The sequence below is a fragment of the Triturus cristatus genome, chromosome 11, assembly GCF_964204655.1.
Source record: "Triturus cristatus chromosome 11, aTriCri1.1, whole genome shotgun sequence".
In the NCBI taxonomy this organism is placed as follows: Eukaryota; Metazoa; Chordata; class Amphibia; order Caudata; family Salamandridae; genus Triturus; species Triturus cristatus.
In genome coordinates, this window is record NC_140594.1 from 89,346,750 (window position 1) to 89,365,329 (window position 18,580).

The following is an 18,580-nucleotide window of genomic DNA, read 5'->3' on the forward strand; positions in this document are numbered from 1 at the left end:
CGAGAGCTTCACCGTCTGTCCGGGGGCCACAGTCACTGAGGGCTCCTGAGCCAAAGAAAACTGGGCCACAGAACCTGGAACAGAAGAACCAGAAAAGAGGACTGATTACATTCGTGCAATGCAGGTGTTTTACTAGAGTTACAAATAATCTCCAGTATTTCAAAAAGTATTGATGAGAAATGACAAGTGATGTTATAATCCGCACTTAGGCTTCACCTGCACAGAGGGCGCTGAGCACGAGGAGGAGAGGGGCCCAGGACATGGTGCAGCGCCAGCAGGGCTCTGGTCTCTGGTGCAGACAAGTCTCGAGGTGGGGTCCTCCTGCTCCTCCATAAACCCCACAGGACTGGATCAGCCCTCTATTCAAATTATCTGATGGCTGATTGGTTGTCACCGACGCCTTTTCCTGTTAAATGCATTGATGAGCCTTCAGGAGGTCAGATCACAGCAGGCGGCCTTAGGGGCACTCCCCAAAGGCATTTCAACATTCGTTTTCAGCTCTGTTGGATGAATGCTTATGTTTACAAGTGTAAGTTCCCATTTGAAATTCACAAAACGTGAATTGATACTTGTAAACCAAATTAACATGAGTAAACCTTTATCCAGGGTGGGAATGAGTAGGAAACTCCCTGATAATAAGTATAATGTTGCAGGTAAAGAGAATTCTGCCTGGGGAAAAATATTGCACCATTAATAAAAACACTAAGGACGACATTAGAAAGTGCAGATGCAAAAGGGCAGCACACTTGCGCATGCACAGAAGCATATCTTCTATACTTACAAAGGCAATGATTTTGCTTGTGAGTAATTTGATATCCACAAAGAATTCTAAAATCACTCTATGAAATGTATGACTTTTGTAGCTTTTCAGGTTTACTCCTGGAATTCCAAAGAAATCACAAATTTCCTCCAAACGCAGTTGTAAGTGCATTTCCAAACTTTTTAAGCATTGGGGTGCTAATTGAGAACACAATATATATTCAATCACACATTCTTCTAGAGCACTGTGAGTGGTCCAAGCTATCTGAAGACTGTATTTAAACAATAAACTCTTCAGAATCTTGATCTCATTGGATGAGGCCTCTGTGTCTCTGTGATCAGAGGGGCTGCAGATACAAAGGAGGTCAGACAGCAAATACCATATGTCTCTGAGAAGCAGCGAGCCTCAGGTTTAGATACATAACACAGGAACCACAGGACCTGCTCCTCTCACCATGACTTACTCTTGGAGACTTTGAGAGGAACCAGGTCGGACTTTTAAAGAATGAAAACAAGTCACCACCCTTCCCCACCACCGATGCCCCATCACATTTTCAGCTCAGCTGGGCCCTAGAATGGATCCAGCTCGGTGATGCTCCATCGCTCTCAGCTGTGCTTGTGGTTACGCACAGTTGCCTACAGTGTGCAGTTACCCTTGTATTTCTCTGAAAGCATTGTCGCTTCAACCAGCAGTAGATGGTATTTAATCCATTGTAGTCCTTCCAGTGAGTAAAGTAGGATCTCCGTGGAGGACATGGAGTTTTTTCAGTAACTGAGTTTTACTGTCTTTTTGTTGTCCCAAAATGTGCATTTGATGCAGTTTTCATGTATTTTTATTTTTTCTGTCTCCTCCTCCCTACATTACCATTATTAAACTTACAGTGGAAAAGAAAATGTGATTTTCATGAGTAAAAAGTTCTTAAGTTATAAAATATACTCGAAACGAAGGTAAGTTCAGATGTTTATTTTTGGTCTCCACTGTTCCACCAGCCAATCCAGTTACAGGTTCACACAGCCACAACTTTCCCTCTCTACCTTCTCAAGGGAGGCTGCCACAGCCAACATGCTATGGCAGCCTCTAGTCCAGCTGAAGGGCAGTACTAACAGGGAAAGAAAGATGGAGGGGGGGGGAAGAGGGGCACCAGGGAGAAAGGCATCCCCATGTAAACACAATACAAATATACTATAGAAGAAATAAAACCAGAGGGAACAATATTCAGCAAGAGGATATAACATCTTAACCTCACGATTTGTATAGAAAAGACTTTCATTTTGAAAAGACTTAGACAAATGGCCCATCAAATAAACAATAACTGACTTCTGAATTCTAGCAAAAAATAGAGCTGAGGATGCACATGCAGGAAAGTTATATGTCAACAATTTGTAGGAGGCAGAGTTTTGCATTTAGCCCTCAACATAGAGTGAACTTACCAAGCTTCACACTTCCTGGACTTTTTAAAATTTGCTGAGTTTACCAACTTTGATTGTGAGAAAGAGATTCAAAACAAATACATTTTTTGTAAAATTGTTTTTCATAAAATAATTCCCTCCTAAAATGGAAGTTTGAAGCTTTTTCCTAATATGAGTTTTTGCCCCTCATATTAGACAAAACATTTCTTTACAATTTTTCCTTAACTTGGGGAGAGGATGTAGCCTTACGGCTTGAGCTGCTGATTTTGGAGCTGGGGAGCCGGGTTCAATCCTCGGCGTCGGCTCACCATCCTGTGATTCTGGGCAAATCACTTAACCTCCCACGCCTACCAAAAAAAAATGAGGGTGTCGTTATGTAACTTACCTGCTGCTCATGTAAAGTGCTCCAATACCTTCTTGTCGAGTTTGCGCTATATAAATCTGCCCAAAAAAATAGCAAGCATGGAACTCAGCTCCTTTTCATGGCTTGCACAACAGGTATGTCTACCTACTGACAAGTTTGACTACTAGATGATCTCTCATCATCAGTTGTAATACCTGCTGCACAAGCCTTTCTTATAAGTTTGGGGCCATGTAATAGTCTCAATTGGCACTCTTGTAGGAGAGTGAATGTTAGGAGTTGTGTTGGTACTGACATTTGCATCACTGTCACAGGAAATGGGTGGTGACAGCTGCAGGGGCCTCCAGACAAAGGCCCTGGCACTTATTTTATTATAAATGAAGCACTGGACACGGCCTTCCATGCAGGGCTGCACTGGCGGTAGTGGGCACCGGGAATTTCCTCGGTGAGGAGAGGACTGGTTTTGTCAAAGGGGGGCAATATCAGGTCCCTGTAACAAAAGCGGGAGCGGTCCTTCTTCCTAGCATCCACCCCCCGCTCCCAGGGCTGGTCGAGCAGCAATCTGCCAGGGCTGGTTGATGCTCCCATTCCGGCCCTGCTTCCACAGGAAGTGAATGTACTTGTATTAAAAGTAGTAACACATACAAAGAGAAAATTGAATTACCCATCTTTTAACAAGTGTTTTTTAGTGTGACCTGTTAGTTTTGTAAGTACCTGAATAGATCCATCATTATTGTTCTTACCACACCACCCCAATTTGGACCCGGTCATATGTATATCAGTCTTGACCCTGCTTCCCACGGTAATAGTCCAGCACAAACTCTCAGACACTCACCCCCAGTCCCAGATCTGAGTTGAACCCATCATCGTTCTTTAGGTCACTACGCCACCCCTGGTTGGACCCAGCCATATGCAAATCAGTCTTGACCCTGTTCCTCATGGTAACAGTCCAGCCCGAACTCCCAGGCCAGGTCCTGCCCGGACCTGAAACAAGCATCCTGGGACCGGTTTTGGGGTAACACCGTTCATCAGCAAGGCTAGCTTGAATCCAGTGGCAAAGTGAGCAAGGGACCCATGTCTGGGCATACCCTGCCAACTTAGGGTGAACACAGCAAACACAAGGAGATGATGTACGGAGTGCTTAAACTTTTCCGAAACTCACCCCAGTCACAGATCTGGGTTGAATCCATCATCATTCTTTAGCTCACACACACAACAGGTTTGGCAGCAGGGACTGCAATGTTGACAGGATTTGAGAATTGTGATGCTCCAGTAGAGTTAATGGGACACTGAGATGGTCTGGGATTCACAAATCATTTACATAGATCACAATTCCACGATAATCAGTGTTTTTGTTATATTTTTATATTACTTTTACTGCTGGGTGGTGCCTTTGAGGCACATCCTCAGGGCCCATGTGTCCGGGTGAGTTCACCATGCTCCTTTCTGCCCTTTTCTTTTTAACTTCCTTCAACACAGTGCTTGGTGCAAAGAGATTTTTTCTGTAATGGCCAGCCAATTGAAATGCAGTGGGTGGTGTGCCTTTATTATTTTTATAGGATATGTGGACTCTAAGAGGACACGCAAAATATTGGTCCATATATGTAACTTTTTCATGCCAAAACTGAATCACTTATGTGACAATAATTTCTCAAAATCTACTAAATGGATTTACACCAAATCAAGCAAAGGCAGTACCACGGGTAATGTTCTGTTTACATGTAAAGTTTGGTCTAACTCTGTTCATTTCTTTTTTCTGTATCCAAGAACAAAGAATACAATGGGAATCAAAATGGGATATTTGTACTTTTTACACCCCTTCTCCTCATTGTATATTAGACACTAGCAGAGCCTGAGCTTCCAGGCATTCTCTCATATGTAGTATGGTTGGCCACATGGCCCTGCCTTTTAGCCAGACCCTAAGCCCAACTCTAAATGAGTGGCCAACTCCTGTAGTGCCTGGCCATAGCTGGCAATGCCTGCTGTGTAATTATGGTTACTTTCAGAGTTTCCATTGAAATGCTGATTTCTCTTTTCCTAATAACATTGTTGTCATGGGACAAATATGTATAAAGCATTCCCAAAGAAAGTATCTAATTTGATTTCATATGGGGAAGTTTATGCAGACCCATCAAAGGGAGAGGGGAGGGCATAAATTGGGGCGGGAGGGAGTTGTATAAGTGAATTTTCCCGATTTAACTCCTTAAAGATTAATTATTGTCTTCTCTACTGACAAAATATGTTCGAAATGGGGTTTCTGGTTGTCTAGGGTATGCAACTAAGCCAGGCAGAACCCACCACAATAGTCAGTGCAAGGGAGTTACACGCTTAAGATAACCCCTGCTTACCCCCTTGGTAGCTTGGCAGAGCAGTTAGGCTTATCCCAGAGGCAATGTGTAAAGCATTTGCGAAATACACTCACACAGCAGTGACCCACTAGGCACACCCAAAAGAAACTCCACACTAGGTTATATAACAATATCCTTTGTATTATTCATAAAATCACACTAGACCACAATCACATATATCACTGTGCCACTAGGCACTTGTCATGACGTCACAGGGATTTAAATACATCACTTGGCCAATCAGGCCATTATCATAATCATCACATTAAGGGCAACTACTGGCAGGATTATACTGAGCATAAAGCACTATGCAAACATATCATCCCCAGTGCACCATAGTAACCACCTGTATTGTGCACGTTAGGAAAAGCATTAGATATAACCATCATCAAAAGTGCACTATAAAGCGCTTGTAGAGTGCATACATCATAACCTTATCATTACTGGGCATTGTGCATACCACCATCACATTACTCACCGTACCCGTGGCGCAAAACCTTGGTAATGCGACATCACCCACATGTAGACATAAGGGCATAACAGTAAGAGATGGCACCTGAATCATCAGGCAGTAAATGGGCTTCTCCCCTGGTAGGCTCCTGGGCTACCTGCCCACCTACAATGGAGAACGTGGTTAATGCCCCTTCCAAGAGTAAGGACTTTCAAAGTGTGTGTGTCCCTCAGGAAGCTACCCGTGATCTGGCGGCGCAGCTGCGGATACTGATCTTGCTCTTTACCAGCGCGAGCAAACAAAAATGACTCGGGAAGACAGGCCCAATGTCGGGACTACCCCCCTAGCAGGATATCTTCCCCAGTCTCACTGACCTGGCGACCGCTGGCTGGGGCCTTCCACCATGACTTCCTGAATCGCAGCTGCCCGCAACCACGCAGTGCAGCCGCTCCAGCCTGGAAATGTAGAAAGCTTATGGCAGGGCATGGAGTGAAGCCTCTGTCGGCTCTGTAGTCAGCAGTCCACCCACAACCAGGCTTCACCTCTGCCTCACTTCTGACGGCTCCTTACGTCTTGGCTGAAAACCATGGAGTAAAGTCTCCGGCGTGTCTGCAGTCTCCGGTCCACCTGATGGCGCAAACACACTCTGCGCCCACCATATGTGGAGGATCAAGAAATTGAAGGTGGGAGCGCCCAACACATGCTCATCAGTGGGGCTCAACAGCACTGGGACTGGCAATCAGCGCTCACCATGTGCTGTGTTGGGATCAGAGTAGCCTCAGTATCTTATTCCTCACCATGCTGGGTGAAGAATTAAAGGTGCTCAGTCTGTCTGCACCATGGAGACAAATAAAGAGAACATGCAGCACATAGTATTCCCCAGGAGCAGTGAACAGGGCACAGGCAGTCCAGCACAAAGGGCCCCTTAGCAGAGGGCTGTCCCTTCAGCCACCCAGCAGGCAGCAGTTTAGTCCCCAATTGCAGTTCCTCCTGCAATGCCAGGTTCTTCCTGGACCGGAAACAAGCATCCTGGGACCGGTTTCAGGGCATCACCCTTCATCAGCCAGGCTAGCTTGAATCCAATGGTGTATTGAGCACAAGACCCACGTCTGGGTATACCCTTCACATTTAGGACGACATATGCCAAAGGAAACAATTGATGGATGGAATGCTGAACAATGCAAGCATTCACCTCCAGTCACAAGGATCTGTGTTAAATCGATCATTCTTTTGCTCACCATACCAACCCAGTTTGGACCCAGCCATATGCAAATCAGTCTTGAGCCTGCATTGTCCAGCATTCCGTCCATCAGTTGTTTCTTTTGCATGTTTCATTTGGGACTGAGCAGCTGAAAATATCTTCCAAACCCTGAAAAAAATGTTGGACACCATACGCCCCTTTCTGGTAGAGACGGATGCCTCTCAAAGTGCCATTGAGGGCATTCTTTCACAATGCAATGAAACCGCGGGACAGATATATCCTGTTGCACAATATTTTCACAAACTGCTTCCAGCACAACAACATTATCTAATTGCAGACCATGAGTTACTCCTTATCAAGGCAGTTTTCGAAGAATGGCGGCAGTACTTGTTGGGCGCAAGAAACCCTGCCACCATTTGCACGAACCATCATCATCTACAATTTGTGCGTTCTGCTCACACTGTTACAGACAGACAGCCATGCAAGGCACTATTTTTCAGTGACTATACATTTGTGATTTTGTATCTGCCTGGCAGAGAGAACACAAAAAGCAGACACGTTTACACAAATTTCAGAAGCACATCAACCTCAACTCATGGACGAACCAAAGCATATCAGTCCCACCAAACACTTTCAAGAAGGTACACTTGCTTCCAGCTTCATGGACGATTTATCTAAAGGGTTACAAACCAAACCATTATAAGACTAGTTACAAGAAGAACCAAAGCTAGCACAAAAGATGTTTTTTTTTAAATCTGAAATTGTTTATTTATACCTAGTCAATCTCTGCAGGAACAAGCTATCCAATTGTGTCATGATACTGTCTTAGCAGGACATCTGGTGTTAAAAAAACATTACAACTTGTAAAACAGCGATTTGGGTGGCTGTCAATGCCCAATGATGTGCAATATTATGTAGATTCTTGCGCACTTTGTGCCAAAAGAAAAAGTTCCCATGGTTCACCTAGTGTGTTCTTACGTCCTAATCCAGTGCCACCAAAGTAATGGCATAAAATATCTATGGATTTTTTGTGGAACTTCCCAAGACAACCACCGGGTTAACCACGGTTTTGATAGTAGTAGATCATCTCTCCAAGATGGCACAATTAATTACCACTCACAACACTTCCCACAGCTATTAGATTCTCGACAATATTCCTAACCAACATTGTATGCTTGCATGGTTTGGCATCTGTGATTAACACAGATAGAGGGTCTCAATTCATTTCCAAATTGTTGTCTACAATGTGCAAAACATTGGGCATGGACGAACCTTAGTCATCCAGTTAACACCCACAAACAGATGGATAGGCAGAAAGGACTAATCAAACTATGGAGCAGTATCTTTGTTGTTTATTATTTACTTGTGAAAATGATTGGGCAGAGTTGTTGTGGGCTGTAGAATTTGCATGGAACAATGCTGACCATGTTTCCATAGGCATGTCACCATTCTTTTGCCTTACCACAAAACACCCACGAATGACCCCTTTGGAAGAAACATCTCACAGCCCAGCCCAAGACAACCACAGAGTATACCACGGTTTTGACAGTAGTAGATCATCTGTCGAAGATGGCACACTTAATACCTCTAAAAACACTTCCCACTGAAGTACTGGGTATTTTAGTCCCAGCGGTGCAGGGGCACACACCCTATGACTTCTGGGTTCACCCTGTTCCAGACCTACAGAAACACAGAGTCTTCTGGGTGAAGTCAAAGAATCGTTTATTGGCTGCAGACCAATTACAGGTATCCTAGAAGTACAACAGCGTGTATGTTCTCAGGAGACTGCTGAAAATCACAGAAACGGACTTCATCTTAAATAGGCCTTTTCTGGCCTCAAGCATACATTCCTAGGTTTTATGATATGGCAATATACAAGGATATGTTACAAAGAAAAGGCAGAGTCATGATGACCATCCCACATTCCAGTTCGGCCAGCCCACAATGATTTACAGATCCCCCCAATAAACATGAGCATCTCCTGTTTTGGGAAATAAGTCATAAAGCAGGAACAGCCAGGTGCGAAAGAGATTAGCCAGGGGCTTGTGTAGAATGAAAGGGTTTTATGACGGGTCAAGCCCTGATGCTAATCACAGGTGGAGAGAGGAAGGGGAGCTCGTGAGACCAGTTTGACCCGGGGCAGCAGAGCCAGCTGCCCAGGTCACAGAGAAGTCAGAGAAGAGGCCCATGTACTGTGAGGCCCGTATTTGCTCCATTATAGCCTATGTGAGGGCAATGACAAGATGGCCACTGCTTCCAAAATGGAACCCGCGTAGCGAAGCAGAATAACGTGTACACAGTGCATTCATAGCTAGAACGATAAGTAAAGCACTCGTACATGCCGCATTTACCATTTGCGGTTCGCTAGTACCAAGATAGACAGGGGTAGGGCCCTGTTCCCTACGCGGTCCCGAATATTAAAGTACGACAGACCCTCCTTTTGCCCTTACATAGGCAATCACTATACTCATCTTAATCCGAGTCTAGGTCAATGTTCACAAAGTCATGGAGATGTTGCTGTAGCATCATCCTATTACTTAGCTCGTCCCTCGATACAGGTTTCCTTACACATAAGGTAGCACAGAGGCCACATATCGCAGGAGCACACTGTATGCACAGACAGAACAGGAAAAGAATGGCTAAGATCATTCCAATGACCATCAGAACTTTCCAACCCCAGGCAGATATCAGTTCCCAGAACCACCCCACCAGTGACCAATCTCCCTTATCCACGTGTATGGATTCAGATATTTTATGGAGTTTGGAGATGGCTTGATATACTGTTGGAGCGTTATCTGGTATGAAAATGCAGCAACTGGATTGGATAACCTTGCATACCCCACCGCGGTCTGCAAGAATAACGTCTAGAACCATGCGGTTCTGCAAAGTCATAAGGCGATCCGCTTGGAGCTCAGCTGTCAGATTACCAAGGGCACCAGCCGTTACATTGACGGTGGATTCAACCACACGAGTCAGCTGTCTCAGGTTCCTACTATTGACCATAGGTCCCCAAAACGGCAGGAAACCCAAGAAGAAGTCTCCTGCTTCCTGACCGGCAGTGTCCTCCTTACTAATCACACCTCTCACAACTCTGGTCTTGTGATAGTCGGAGGCGGCAGTAAATGTAGGCGGTAGCAGATTCGCAATATAACATGTGCCCGAGAAATCAGGGGGCAACCATGTATATGCTCGGTCATTACAGATGAAATATGTACCCTTGGCAGTCAAAAACGCAGGGGAAAACTGTGACGGGAAAGTGTACGTTTCAGTACAGTCACTTCTTCCCAGTTGAGCTCTAGGATTCTGACCATTACCCTGTAAGCAGAACCGACCCATGTGGGGTACGACCCAGATTGGAGATGAGATTTTTCGTTGTCTTTCACCCAGACTAATACTATACCCCGTCGCGTTCCATCCTACATAAGGTCTCAACTCTTCTTTGGGGATGGATGAGTATGCATCAATATCCCTACTCATATCGGCAATTCCTCTCACTAAGGCTTTATTATTTGTACCAGGTCTGATGGAACGCGGTTGGCGAGGGGAGTACGTATCTAGAGCATAGAGAAACATGGTCTGGAATGCCCATGACGATCCATTGTAACTATATGGCAGCACCAGGTAGGGAATACCCTTGTTAATGGTATGTGGCATTAACCCACACACCCAGCAATTGGTCGTATTCATTACTAGTTGGTGCTGGTGCAAGAGCTGGATAAATGAGTTATTTACAAACTCGGATCGTCTGGTCTGTTCGTGTTCAGGCAAAGGGTGAAAAGAGTGAGAGGAGGCGGTAGAAAGAGGTATAGGCTGTTCAGTGGGTGCAATGGGCTTTTGAGTGGAGAAAAACACAAATCCTACAATAAACATCATTATGCTACACAGTGCAAAAAGGCACAAAAAGACAAAACATTTACTTTTTACAATTCTACACATTCTGGCTTTAAAGTTCATTTCCTCAATCGGTCTCTCCATCTTAAAAAACTCCATCCTCTACTCGGGCCACTCGCGGCGGATGAGTTTCTTCTGCTAAGGAGTACGCCTGTCAGTCCAGGGAAACGCCCTAGACCAACCAGAACCGTTGACCTAACGTCTTCGGCCTGTACCCCAAAGTCTTGGCACCGCGACCCTGCGGCAGAACCCGGATGGTGGTTCGAAAAACAAAAAATCAAGAAAGTCCTTCAGATGGGAGAGCCAAAAAAATGTCAAAAAGGAAAGAGTAAGGAAATCTTTATTTGTCCATGGGCCTTGGTCTCAAATTATAGCGGAGACGGCCAGGTGCTGTTTGGTCTTGGAACAAAAGTTCAGGCTCAGTGGTGTCCAGTCGATTTGATGGTGGCACAGCTTCCTGCAGAATATTGTCACTCTCTTGGACTGAAGCTGTGTCTTTTAGGCGTGCGTCACTGAATGGTACAAAACGAGGTACAGTGTCTGTCTCAGTGTCGGCGATACCCTCCTTGACCCACTGGTCATATGGCAGAGGCAAGGGGACTACCTTGCAGTGGGTACCATGGATCCAGTGCTTCCTCCCTTTTACTCGGACCGCTGATCTCGTCGACAGGAGCACAAGATGAGGGCCGATCCAGCGAGGCTCGTCGTTGCCCTTGCGCTGGAAATTCCGGACCAGGACCCACGAGCCAGGGTTGATAGGGTGTCCAGGAGGTTCAGAAGCTTGGGGAAGAGTATCAATTACCTGTTGGTGCAAAACACGCAGTTTAACAGTCAAATCATACAGGTAATCGAGCAGTACTGGATGCTCAATCTCACTGAATTTCGCCGGTCTTGGCACGCCCCATACATTAGCCGGGCGGCCAAAGACGACCTCATAGGGACTAAGTCCCACTCGTGAGTGTATGGTCATTCTGGTGGACAGGAGTGCTAAAGGCAGGGGGTCAGGCCATTTAAGACCGGTGCTCGCCTGGATTTTGGCCAGCTTGAGCTTTAAGGCTCCATTGTAGCGCTCTACTAGTCCAGCTGATTGGGGGTGATTTGCAGCGTGGAACTTCTGCCGGATACCTAAACCTTCACATACGTTCTTCATCACTTTACCCACAAACTCACTTCCATTATCACACCACACCATTCTTGGCATTCCAAACCTAGGGAAAAATTCCTTCACAAGGGCCTTGGCTGTGGATAGGGCAGTGTTATCTTTCAGAGGATAAGCCTCTATCCATTTGGAGAAAGCACAAACAACCACCAGTACATATTTTAGGTTGTTGCATCTTTCCATGTGAATAAAGTCCAGCTGCAAAACTTCGAATGGACATGATGGGGGTGCAAAGTGACCGGCTGGAGTTGGGGTTCCCCTACCAGGGTTGTACTTCAAGCATACTATGCAATTCTTGACCACATTCTCTGCACACTTGGGAATCCCAGCATTCTGCCATACTGGAGCCAACAACTTACAGATACCTTTCGTACTGATATGTGCCATTCCATGTGCCATAGTAACCACTGGAAGCACATATGCGTCAGGCAACAACCATCGCTTATGTTCTGTCAGATCAATCCAACAACCATTCTCATCCAACTTACCCATACTCTCTCTCCACTTGCTTAACTCTTCCTCTGTGGCTTCAGCCTGAAGCGACTTCACACTCTCTATTGTGTTCTCACACATTCCAACATCATTAACCCATCTTGCGGGGCCTGCAACATACATTCTAGTCTACACATTCTGTGCTGTTTCCTTCGCGGTCTCATCAGCAAACGCATTCCCACGTCCAACAGCATCGGTGACTTTCCTGTGCGCACTGCATTTCATGATCGCAACTTGCAACGGTAGGGTCAGTGACTCAAGGAGATCATTCACCAACTTGCCATTCTGAATTTTAGCTCCATGCGACGTCAGGAACCCACGCTCTTTCCATAGTCGCCCAAAATTATGAGCCACGCCAAAGGCGTACTGGCTATCTGTGTATATATTAACTCTCATTCCTTCAGACAACACGCATGCTCTCGTGAGGGCGATTAATTCTGCTGCTTGGGCCGAATTATGTGGCACTCGTGCAGTTTCCACGACCGTGTGTAAAGTCGTGATAGCATATGCAGCAGTCGTGTCACTATTAGGGAGTTTGAAACATGAACCATCCACCCATAAAGTACCATCACACTCAGTCAGGGGAGTATCTTTCAGATCCACTCTTCCTTTCGTCTCTTCTTCTGTTCTGAACAGACAATCATGTTGCTCAATCTCGTCTGAGTCTGCTGGAACTGGCAACAACGTAGCTGGATTCAGCGTATTACATCTTTTTATGTGTATGTGATTCGCTAACAGTGTGAGTTCATAACCTGATAATCGCGCACTAGTCAAGTGTTGTGTCTTGGTCCTATTTAATAATGTGTCTACAGCATGTGGAACCATAACGATCAATGTGTTGTCCATTACCAGACCAGCAGATTGTCGGATAGACATTGCTGCAGCAGCTGTCGCTCTCAGACAGCTTGGCAATGCCCTCGCTACAGGGTCCAAGGTTGATGAAAAATACGTGCACGGGCGCGGTCTGTCGCCAAAAGGCTGTGTTAACACTGACAACGCACATCCATCTTTCTCGTGAACATACAATGTAAAAGGTTTACTGTAGTCAGGAGTGCCCAACACAGGTGCTGAACACAATGCATTACGCAATTCCACAAAACTTTTCTGGCACTCTTCAGACCATGGGATAGGAGTCGGTGTGTCTTTGCATGTTAAGGCTAACAAAGGTTTTGCCAACAAAGAAAAACTAGGAATCCAATGCCTACAGTATGAAGTGATGCCCAAGAAAGCACGCACTTCTCTCTGTGTTTTTGGCACACTCAACTGTGCAATGGCTTGAATTCTTTCTGGGGTCAGTCTTCTTCCCTCCTTCGATAAGAGATGGCCTAAGTAGGTCACTTCTTGTCGACAATATTGCAGCTTAGAGAGAGACACCTTGTGATGAAAAGCGGATAAATGGCGCAATAATGACAATGTGGCTGCTTTACAAATCTTTTCAGTATCCGCGGCGATTAGTAGATCGTCCACGTACTGAATCAGGATAGCGCCACTAGGTAAGACGAGTGCATCAAGCTGCGCTTTCAAAGCTTGACTGTATATGGATGGACTCTCGCAGTAGCCCTGGGGAGCGTGTTTGAAGCGGAAGCTTCGGCCTCCCAGACTAAAACCAAAAATGTCTCTGCTCTCTTCTGCAATTGGGATACTAAAGAAAGCATTCTTTAAATCGATCACTGAAAACCATGCAGCAGAGGCTGGAATCATCGTTAACAAGGCAGTTATATCAGGGACAACCGGAAACTGTGGCACAACAATCTTATTAACCTCTCTAAGATCAATCACAAATCTGTAAACAGGTGGCTGTGAAGGGTCCGTTCGTTTTAAGACAGGTAAAATCGGACTATTGCAAACGTTGCCTCTTGTCTCTTCAATCACACCCTTATTAATCAAGTCGCCGACAATGTCTAACAATGCTTTCTGGCCTTCATTAGAGATTTTGTACTGGGGAATACGTGGCAGTCTGACATTAGCCTTTAAAGTCACCACGTATGGCGGTATCTCCAAGAGGCCCACATCATTGGGACCAGTAGCCCAAAGGGCATCCGGGAGGGATGACAATTCAGGTGGCATTGTATTTTTAGACAAGTACATTGGGGAAATCACTTTCTTGCCTAATGTAAGTTGTACTCCTGAAGGAGAACAATACAGTGTAGCGTGCAATCTTTTTAACAAATCTAATCCCAGCAAATTCTCACCACAACCTGTTGTCAGAATCAGGGGTGCTTTCAGCTCGCAAGGCCCAACAGAAAGTGGCATGGGACTAGAAATCGGGTTCCTAACCGGGGCGCCAGAAAAACCTACTGAAACATTTATATCGCCAGACAAAGGTGCGCCAGGGAGTTTGGAATGCATTATTGAACTCTTTGCAGCACCAGTGTCTAGCAGAAAAGGCTCCGTTACATTTGCTGTAGTCACATCAACATACGGTCCACTCTGATCCACTGGCACTGAAACAACTCCCTCTCTCTGTCTATGGCTGTCCTAGTAATCATTATTTTCTGCATCGCCGCTCTCTGCATAATAATCATTATTGTAATACTGGGCCGTATTACTAGTCGTGTTAGCTTGCTGATCAAAACTATTAATGGCGCTTTGGGGCGGAAGAGGACGCGCGTTCTGGGGAACACTTCCCCGCCCTCTGCCTCTAGGAGCTTGCTGACCACCCCTACCTCTGGCGCCATACATATTACCGTTCCGCTGCATTAATTTAGGGCAACTATATTTATAATGACCTTCCTCTTTGCAGTATGAACATTGGTTGGGACCTACAGGGACACGTGGTTGATAATACCCATTCATTTGCTGATTGTTCTGAAATTGTTGGGGTTGGTGATAAACACCTTGGGGTTGCTTATAATTATTCTGACCTCCACGTGGCGGATAGGCCTGCTGTAAAAGGACCTTTGTCTTTAATTCCTTCGTTTTCTTCTCTGTCCTATCTTTTTCGTCTTTATCTCTATTTTCATAATACTGTGCAGTAGCCAGTATTTGCGCTGAGGAAGAAACAGCCCAAGAACTCTCTGAGTCTTTTAGCTTTTTACACAGGTCAGGAAGTAAATTCTGCACAAACTTATCCACAAATAACCGTTGGCCACCCTCAGTACTCATATCCTGCCCACTGTGGTCAAGAAACGTTTCTTCAAACCTAGTGAAGAAGTCTGACACTGTCTCATCTTTCTTCTGCTTGCATGCAGATAACTTGTCCCAATTTACGCGCATCGCAGGCATTAGTGTCTTCATATACGTGATGATTCTACCAGGCAGTTCAGCTACTAAAGGCTCAGGTTTCGCGCCACCAGTTTGTCTAGCATCAGCAGCAATAATGTTAGCCCATGTATCCCCTAGTTCTGCATCATGATCTGCATTGCGAATTGACCCCCATAGGGGCTGTGGAACAACATTACCAAACAACATGTCTATGTCTGCCAGGTTCATAACGCATGACCCTGCCGTCTGTGACAACTCTTTATAATAACCTGCTGGGTTTTTACGGGGATCGGGTAATGTCTGCTTAAGCGCTAACACCTCAGAGCGCTTCCATGGAACATGCACCCAAACACGTTGGAAATGCGCTGGCACAGCGGGGTTACCACCGGCAGCTGCGATCGCTTCCTTCCATACCGGGGGAACTTCTCTCATGGGGTATTGTCGCGCTTTTACCTTTTTCCCCACAAGGACATCTTGTTCAAACAATGACTGTTGACAATCATCATTCCTGAAAGACAATACAACTGCAACTGCTTTATCTACCTCGCGGTCCACGATTATACCAGTTCCAAAATCAAACCTCACTCTACACAATTCCTGCGGGCTCGGATTTTTACCACTATCCTCCAATTCCTCACAGAGAAATTCGCACATTTTCTCAAATACATATCTCTGTTTTGGGGCATCCCATTGATGGAAAACGCTGACAACTGATTCCACATCATACAATGAAGGGAAAACAATCCATCTGCGCGCCATGCTGTCTATTACCTTTTTCTCATCAGGGTTAGGCAATTGGCTACGCAATTGCTTACGCCGTAAACCCGGAGTCGCACCAGACGAATCAAAGAGAGGCGACATTAATGTAGTAACCACATTAGCTAAACGCTGTCGCGCTGAAGGAGAAGTTGAGGCGAAAACAGGGGGAAAAACAGAGGGAAGAAAAGAGGATGTAGAAACAGGTACTGGAGTGGTGCAAGGAAGAGTGTCAGGGGAGGCAGCTGCTGAAGTAGGCAAAGTCGCAGGAAGTGCGGGGGCAGTTGGAAGCACAGCTGGCGGCCCTTGAGAGGGCTGCGCTACAGGGTTAAGAGCCGGCTGCGCAGCAGCTGGCGGTAGCGGCAAGGCTTGCATTATATTAACTGGAGGTGGCATATTCACAAGCTGGGGAGGTGCTGTGGCATTTTGAGCATACGGGGGTGGCGAACTCAACAAATGTGACATCAGAGGATCTTTCTCCTTTTCTTCTGACTCATTCTGCTTAGAGTGTGGTAAAGCTGGGTAACATTTGTCAATCCCTAACTTACGCTGCCTATGCAATTGCTCACTCATCTGCTCCTCCTCATTGTCCTTAAATTGTACAGCTGCTTGCATTACTGTCATACCTCTCTCTTTTTTATTCTTTTTCGCTAGCTTAATTTCCTTCTGTTTGGCTTCCTTTCGCCATAAGCGGAAAGAGTCAAACATCGCCGGCCGGGCTTTCTTCTTGAACAATTTAATTTCCAAATTATCTAAAATATCGGTATCAAAACTACCATTTTGGGGCCATTTTAAAACACCGTCTTTCCTAGTGTAGTGGATCCACACTTCATTATATGCAATGGGGCCTACGCCATGTTTTACATAGAGCTCATAAGTTGGAGTTCCAACCGGAGGAACCGGGCATGATTCTTCCAGCTGGAAATCTTTTCCACAACCCAAACAGAATAATCTACCAAATAGTCCAGAACCAGGCATCTTCGCTCACTAGTCTAGATCCAAACGTCAAAGGATTATCGATTACGATAGTCTCGTGAATACACGAGTCCTCTGGCTTTGGGGTTTGCAAACACCAAATCACCAATTATCAAATCAAACCAAACGATCCCGAGGGATACCAAAACAAATGGGAGACGCTCCACTTATACTTAACTGAATATTGCTGATCGATGACGTCACCAGAAGACTCTCTCGATTGTTTCGCTCTCTCAAACTCGTCAAGGGTCCAAAACAGGTCGATTAATCAGGGCAGCAGTCCTTCGTAGCCGTCGGGACGCGGAGAACCTCGCAGAAAAGACTTTCGGACCACGTCGACATGCAGGGGTCGATGAAGTGGCGGCCTTCCTCCGGAATTTCCACACGAAGCTCCTCACGAACCTCTGGCTTGGACTGGTACCGCTGAAATCGCCCCACGTTGGGCGCCAAACTGAAGTACTGGGTATTTTAGTCCCAGCGGTGCAGGGGCACACACCCTATGACTTCTGGGTTCACCCTGTTCCAGACCTACAGAAACACAGAGTCTTCTGGGTGAAGTCAAAGAATCGTTTATTGGCTGCAGACCAATTACAGGTATCCTAGAAGTACAACAGCGTGTATGTTCTCAGGAGACTGCTGAAAATCACAAAACGGACTTCATCTTAAATAGGCCTTTTCTGGCCTCAAGCATACATTCCTAGGTTTTATGATATGGCAATATACAAGGATATGTTACAAAGAAAAGGCAGAGTCATGATGACCATCCCACATTCCAGTTCGGCCAGCCCACAATGATTTACAGATCCCCCCAATAAACATGAGCATCTCCTGTTTTGGGAAATAAGTCATAAAGCAGGAACAGCCAGGTGCGAAAGAGATTAGCCAGGGGCTTGTGTAGAATGAAAGGGTTTTATGACGGGTCAAGCCCTGATGCTAATCACAGGTGGAGAGAGGAAGGGGAGCTCGTGAGACCAGTTTGACCCGGGGCAGCAGAGCCAGCTGCCCAGGTCACAGAGAAGTCAGAGAAGAGGCCCATGTACTGTGAGGCCCGTATTTGCTCCATTATAGCCTATGTGAGGGCAATGACAAGATGGCCACTGCTTCCAAAATGGAACCCGCGTAGCGAAGCAGAATAACGTGTACACAGTGCATTCATAGCTAGAACGATAAGTAAAGCACTCGTACATGCCGCATTTACCATTTGCGGTTCGCTAGTACCAAGATAGACAGGGGTAGGGCCCTGTTCCCTACGCGGTCCCGAATATTAAAGTACGACACCACAGCTGTTGAATTCTCAACAATATTCCTAATCAACATCTGTAATTATCACAGATAGATGGTCTCAATTCATTTCCAAATTGTGTCTACAATGTGCAAAACATTGTTCATGGGTGCACGTCAGTCATCCAGTTACCACCCACAAACAGATGGACAGGCGGAACGAACTAATCAATTTATGGAACAGTATCTTTGTTGTTTATTATTTACTTGTGAAAATGATTGGGCAGAGCTGTTGTGGGAAGAAGAATTTGCATAGAACAACGCTGACTATGCTTCCAAATGCATGTCACCA